At 44.6% G+C, this 6,795-nt stretch overlaps 1 pseudogene; it reads left to right on the forward strand.

Annotated features, from left to right (window-relative positions):
• The first annotated feature begins 2,181 nt into the window (after positions 1 to 2,181).
• On the forward strand, positions 2,182 to 2,299 carry LOC133389833 (5S ribosomal RNA; annotated as a pseudogene).
• Positions 2,300 to 6,795: the final 4,496 nt, after the last annotated feature.

The raw sequence follows: 6,795 nt of genomic DNA on the forward strand, positions 1-6,795 counted from the left end.
ATGCCGGTGGCTCCAATGTCAGTGGGCCAGTAAATCCACTTTGGGATTTAGTCCATACTTTCAAGGAGCTGTCTGTTCTCTGGGCTTCGGGCAGCGAGGATCAGAGGGAGCAATTTATTTGAGACAGACCACTGTTGACACTACACCATTGTGATGAATATAGTTGTGCTAATATCCTCTTGGGCTGGTGCCTCCTGTTGCTGCCTTTTCTGTCATGTGACAGTATGAAATGCAGCCTAGATCAGAGGCTGCCAACATAGTGCCCACTGGTGCCAATGTAGCTGCTAGTACAGTGCCCACAAAAGCTCTCAGTAAATTTGTTGTTGTCATGTGCCTCCAAGTCGATTACGACTTATGGGGACCCTATGAATCAGTGACCTCCAAGAGTGTCTGTCATGAACCACCCTGTTCAGATCTTGTAAGTTCAGGTCTGTGGCTTCCTTTATGGAATCAATCCCTCTCTTGTTTGGCCTTCCTCTTTTTCTACCCCCTTCTGTTTTCCCCAGCATTATGGTCTTTTCTAGTGAATCATGTCTTCTCATGATGTGTCTAAAGTACGATAACCTCAGTTTCATCATTTTAGCTTCTAGTGACAGTTCTGGTTTAATTTGTTCTAACACCCAATTATTTGTCTTTTTCGCAGTCCATGGTATGCGTAAAGCTCTCCTCCAACAGCACATTTCAAAGGAGTTGATTTTTCTCTTATTCGCTTTTTCACTGTCTAAATTTCACATCCATACATAGAGATCAGGAATACCATGGTCAGTAAATATCCCCACAAAAATCCATAATGCATGACAGACTGTTTGCTCTTCCTGTCTGCGCTGGCTCAGCCTCTCCTACATCGGACACGCCCCCTTAAGCATGCCCACATTTCATTGGATGCCAGGACTGTGCAAAGCAATAGTATTTGAAGAGGACGTAGCATTTACAAGCTTGATTGCAGAATGGTCTTCTATATGAACTGCCTTTTCAAGTTGTACATAGACCAGTGGTCTGATTAAGACACTGACTGGCAGCAGCCTCTCCAGGGCTTCAGGCAGGAGCCTTTCCTCAGCCCTACTTGGAGGTGCTGGGGACTGAACGTTCTGTATGCAGGGCAGTGTTCTGCCGCTGGACTCTGTCCCTTTTTGAATCTATAGTCCTGTGCCTTCTTATCCTGCTGTCAGTGGACAGAGTAGTTGGTTGCACCTCTTTCTTAAATATCTTTAAATAAGCTGTCAAAGTCCCGCCCTCCCCTCCTCCCATACACACATCATGTTTTCTTGACAGCTACAAAGTGGGTGGCTGGCGGTTCCCTGAGGTGGGCACTGAGGCAGGCTGGCAGTCCAGCAGTTAAGGAGCCAAACCCTTCCTTGTGTTTTTCCACCAGGCTGCTGAGTTTGTTCTCCTGTCAGGCTGGTGGTGGTTGTGAAATTGGTGCCATCCATTTTTATATTCCACAAGTGCAGGTCACTGGTTGAGTGCATTTCCACTTCAAGGGAAGGCAGCCTGGGGGCAGCAGCTTGCATTGCAAAGACTCCCAAAATGAGTACTGCCTAGGATAAAACCAACCTGTTGTTAGTGCTCTCTCTCTGCAGTAAACCTAACAATCCAACACCTTTTTGGAAGGTGGGTCTTGATGTTCTGCATCAGCTAAAGCTACTCAATAGGCATCCAGAGCAGCTCCACACAGAGCAACCTATAGGAAACAACCCTTTTTCTTTTTTTTAGGGCATGGGAGGGACCGCTAGCAAGTTCTCCTGACATGTTCCCGGGCCTCTGCTACTTTTGCATATAATGAGAAAACGGGATGTGATGCAACACAATTCGTTGTATGGGTAGGTTTGTAGATACAAACAGAAGCCCCTACCTGCAGTCTTCTTAGCCATGAGGGCTGTGTTCTCCTTCCTTTGAACGCCAGAGGCTGGAAATCACAAGTGGGGCAGGTGTTGCTGTCCTCAAGTCCTGCTTGCAGGTGTCCCATGATTGGCATCTGGTTTGCCACACTGTGAGAACAGGATGCTGGATTACACGGGTGTTTGGCCTGACCCAGTAGGTCTCCTGCTCTCAGTTAATGCCACTTCTGAGTGGAACCGGCTCATGGAGTCCCAGTAGCCTCCCCAAGCCCAAGCCCCAACAAACTACTGACAACAAAGAAGAAGCAACGGGCTGAGATTTCTAAGGCCATCAATATGCCAAGCCTACGGCCATATACCCTGATCATGCCTGATCTTGTCTGATCTTGGAAGCTAAGCAGGGTCAGGCCTGGTTAGTACATGGAAGGGAGACTGCATGGGAATACTGGGTGCCGTAGGCTTAGAAGAAGGCAATGGTAAACCACCTCTGAATACCTTTTACCATGAAAACCCTAAGAATACATCCAAAAAAGATTCATAGGGTTGTCATAAGTCGTAATTGACTTGAAGGCATATAACAACAACAATATGCCAAAGTACCTTATAGAGAAATAAAATTTGGGGAGCAAATGCAGAACCAAGGGCTGCATCAAAAGCTCCATGGAAAAATCCATTTTGAGAAGCAATTTTTAATCTTGTTTTGTTCACCGCCCAGAGAGCTACTCGCTATGGGCGGTTTAAAAATGAAATAAAATAAATAAATAAATAAATAAATAAGAACAGAGAGGTGCCAAACTGCAAAAGTGTTGTGACAGGCATTCTAGGCACAAAGGGTCGTAAGATTCCTTGTCTTCCTCTTCCCGCCCAGGTCCCAGAAATTTCCTCCTGCAGCTGTGACTTCGCTGTTGGAAGTGTTTACCCTGGCATACCCCTGAGTATGACTCACATCCTTGAGAAGATTGAGAATTCACCCCCACAGAGGGTTAATTATCTGCACTTCCCCCCTTGCTGTATTTCTAATCTGAAATCGTCCAGCCGTAACTTGCAGCCGTCGGTTTGCATTATGCATTCTACTGTTAATGTAGCATCGAGCATATCCGGGGTTTATTCCAGTGCAGTTCATTGGGGGAGAAAATAACACTTTTTTCCATAGGGGTTCCTCCTGTCAGCTTTTCTGACACCCAGAACCGGGCTATATAGCACTTGGTTTCATTCTGGAAATTGCGCAGATGCCGTGCCCCCTGCCCTGAAAAATCTGCAGAACTGTGTTTTGTAGGGTTTTTCTTTCTTTCTCGAGTTCATTCCAGGATGGGGGGGGGATGGGGGGGTTTTGGAGGAAAGCAATAGTGCTGCAAAATCATCTCTATTCTTCAAATGTCACAGGATGCTGCCTCCACCCTGATAGGGATTAAAACTGAGTGTGAGAACCTGGAAGTGTGAGTTTGCTGTCCACCTCCTGCACATGATCTTCACCCTTAAACGGGAGCATTTCTGGACTTGGCTCCTCCTGAACTCCTGCAAATAGTGGGAATGCCAACAAGGCACAGGAAGGCTGCCATGTCTAGCAGCAGTGCACTGGGAAACTCCTCCATGCTGACTCATGGGCAGCACAAATGAGAGACATTGTGTAACCCCAACGTAGGCCTCTGAGCTAAGATTTGTTTCTGCCTCAGTGGCTCTACAAACGGAAAAAGTCGAATTCATTTGGTAGACTTCAGTGGAAAGGGAGAAAGGGTTCCTTGCAGTTTGCAATCCACAAAGCTTCCTTTGCATACACGCATGCACATACATATGCACCCTCTGTGATCAGCTTAGTTTCACTCTCGGACTCTTGTTGGCTCTGCTCTCAAAAGCTGAACCAAAAAGAGATAACAGAGAGGGAGAGGCACCCTCTCTTGCTTGAGATGGGTTTTGCTTTCCATTGTATTTCATCCCCTGCATAATTTTGCCCCCTTGGTGATCACATCTTGCATTGTTTATAGTGCAGACTTTTCTTTCACTTTGGTGCCTCATAGAACAGTAGAGTTGGAAGGGACCTATAAGGCCATCAAGTCCAACCCCCTGCTCAATGCAGGAATCCTACTTAAAGCATCCCTGACAGGTGGCTGTCCAGCTGCCTCTTGAAGGCCTCCAGGGTTGGAGAGCCCAATACCTCCCTAGGTCCCTGCTCATAGGGCTTTGTTTCCAGTCCCCTGATCATCCTTGTTTCCTTGTTTTTCCCCAAGGGGTAGTGGTGGTTTGCTGTTGCTACTGCCATACAACAAAGATCAACGACGACTGTGGTGCCTGGCTGCCATTTTGCATCTTCTGCAATGCCCTGGACCTAGCATCATTACAGGATGTAGGAAGAAGGCAGCTACCACCATCATCAGAAACTGGTGGAGAAAATTTTGCAAAGTGACCTTTTTCTAAGGAGAGGGGTAAGAAAATTCTGGAAGAAGAACATCAGCTTTAGGAACAAAAGAGAAAAATGCGCAAAATAGATGGGATGCCCCAGACATGAAAGCAATCAACTCTGACCTGCATCCCTAGATTAGCCACAATATGATTCATCGGGTCGCCATAAGTCGTAGCTGACTTGGAGGCACACAACAACAAGAAAGGTCATTGTGTTAGGAAGTGCTAAGGTGGTATTGGGATAGCTCAGATCTGTCTGATAGTATGCTTATCACTGTTGTATCTATTGCATTACCATCTTGGAAATCAATAACATTAGGGGGGGAAACTTTTATGAGATTTTTAGAAGTGCTTCAAAGCATTTTCAGAATCTCAGAGATCTCCGTTTACATGAAATGTACTTTCTAGTCTAGAAAGGTACACCATTGACCTGTCCAAACGCATCAGCCATCTTGAACATCTGCAAATGATGGTCAAAGTGGTAGTTCCACAGAAACATGGTTTCCATCTCATCTTTTCATCACTGCCTGCAAACAAGGCTATGAATGATGTAAGGCCTCTGTTTACCAGCTGCTAATACAACCTCTCTAGAACAATTGTGTTTTTACTTCAGCAATAGCTTGACATTGGAGTTTCATGGTGCAACACCTCTTTAAGGTTCAGTTTCTGCTTTGCTGTTTGTTAATGTTGTTTGAGTTTCTGATAAATGCTCTTTGGTTATGTTATTGTTGCATTATCTCAGTGAAATTGAATATTGATTGCATTTGCTTCAATGGCTGTCTAAGGTCCATCCTCAGTTTTAGGAGACATACAGAGAAGTGTTTAAAGGTGCAACAACCAGTTCACCAATTAGTCCTTTTCAAAGGAGTTTTAAAGTGTATTTATCTACCAGTCTAAATGGAATTTTCACCCAGTGGTCATTAGTGTCATTACTGGATGAATTAGAATCAACTGTTTAGAATGGAGAGTTAAACTAGACATAATATGGGAAGGCTGTAATTTAGGATCCCAACGGAGGGCAGAGTTGGATTTTGTTGTGCCATGACAAGGGAAAATACGTAGAGTTACTGAACACACAGTAACCATTTTAAACACTAGCTGGGTGTGTGCAATCAGCAATTGAAGATGCTGCTGTATAAAAATAGCTCATATGGTGAAACTGGATTGTAAGATGTTTTTGGAGTATGCATGTCACCAAGCAGCAATGATGATAGATTTTATTATTGTGGATCAATATATTAAAAGTATTTTTACAGCACTCTTCAGAAACAGACACCAGGGGGCATACAAGGCTATGGATAAACACTTTTGCAGACCTCAGAAAGCTTTGTAATTTTCAGCCTTGAATTGAAGAGGTAAAGGTAAAGGTGTCCCCGCACTTGTAGTGCGAGTCGTTTCCAACTCTTAGGGTGACGTCTTGCAACGTTTACTAGGCAGGCCGTATATATGGGGTGGGATTGCCAGTTCCTTCCCTGGACTTTCTTTACCCCCCCCCAGCATATGCCGGGTACTCATTTTACCGACCACGGATGGATGGAAGGCTGAGTGGACCTCAAATTGAAGAGGTACAGCACATTAATTCCAGCCTTGTAGACTACTTGCTTGTGCCTGCCCTTTGCCTTGTCCATGTCATCAGGCCACATCAACCCATACCAATCCTGTGATGTAACAGCAGATGTTGTCCTGGACACCTCACTGGAGACTGCTCTTTTTGGCCTTGTCCATGGGGAGTGCATTGTTTCCTTTGTCATGTTGGTATCATCAACCAGTTCAAATATATAATCTCCTGGTGAGACATTCTAAAGGATACAGCTTTTGACATCTGTACTTTTTTTCCTGTTTGCAAGTCTTCTGTTTTGAAGTGTCTTTTGTTTTTAAGTTTGTAGTGCAGATAGTCGTATCTGAATCCAAAATTATGCGGTGCACAGTCAAAAGACACATGCATGTCAAAGCCTTGCTGGGTAACATTCAGGCTCTCTGGCTTCCAAAATGATGTGCAGGCTGTTTTCCAGCTGTAGCTGCAATCCGCAAAGCCAGGTTCTGAAGAAAAGGGGGTGGTTGCTGCTTTCATTCTTAATTGATGGAAAAGGAACATTGTTTTCAGAGTACTCAGTTTCAAATTTCAGATTTAGAAAAGACTTGAGACTCCAGTTCAAGTTATAAAAGTGGATTGGAGTGAGCTGTTTTGGGGTCTTTCAAGCCGGGTGCCTTTCCTCTGGTTTTAATTCTTCAGATATTGCCCACAATCCCTTCAGAAATTCAATACCAATAGGATTTACTGTCCCAACCAGTGCCACTGCAACTTTATCAGAGCATGCATGCTAATAGTAGTGATGTTCTGTACATTAGCAATCACAGGTTTTCCCACTGAGTTCAGATAAGGTGTGCTGTAGGCATACTTAAATGTGATATTAAGTAGCCTGGGATCACAGAGCACAATAACAGGAGTAGCAAGTGTGTCCAGTGGAGACTGCAATAAATGTGGCATCAAGATTGCTATGGAGGTGAAAGGCTTTGCCACCACACCAAAGAAGACTCATGACACATATATGGAATAATG

This window comes from Rhineura floridana, chromosome 7 (genome assembly GCF_030035675.1).
Source record: "Rhineura floridana isolate rRhiFlo1 chromosome 7, rRhiFlo1.hap2, whole genome shotgun sequence".
In the NCBI taxonomy this organism is placed as follows: domain Eukaryota; kingdom Metazoa; phylum Chordata; class Lepidosauria; order Squamata; family Rhineuridae; genus Rhineura; species Rhineura floridana.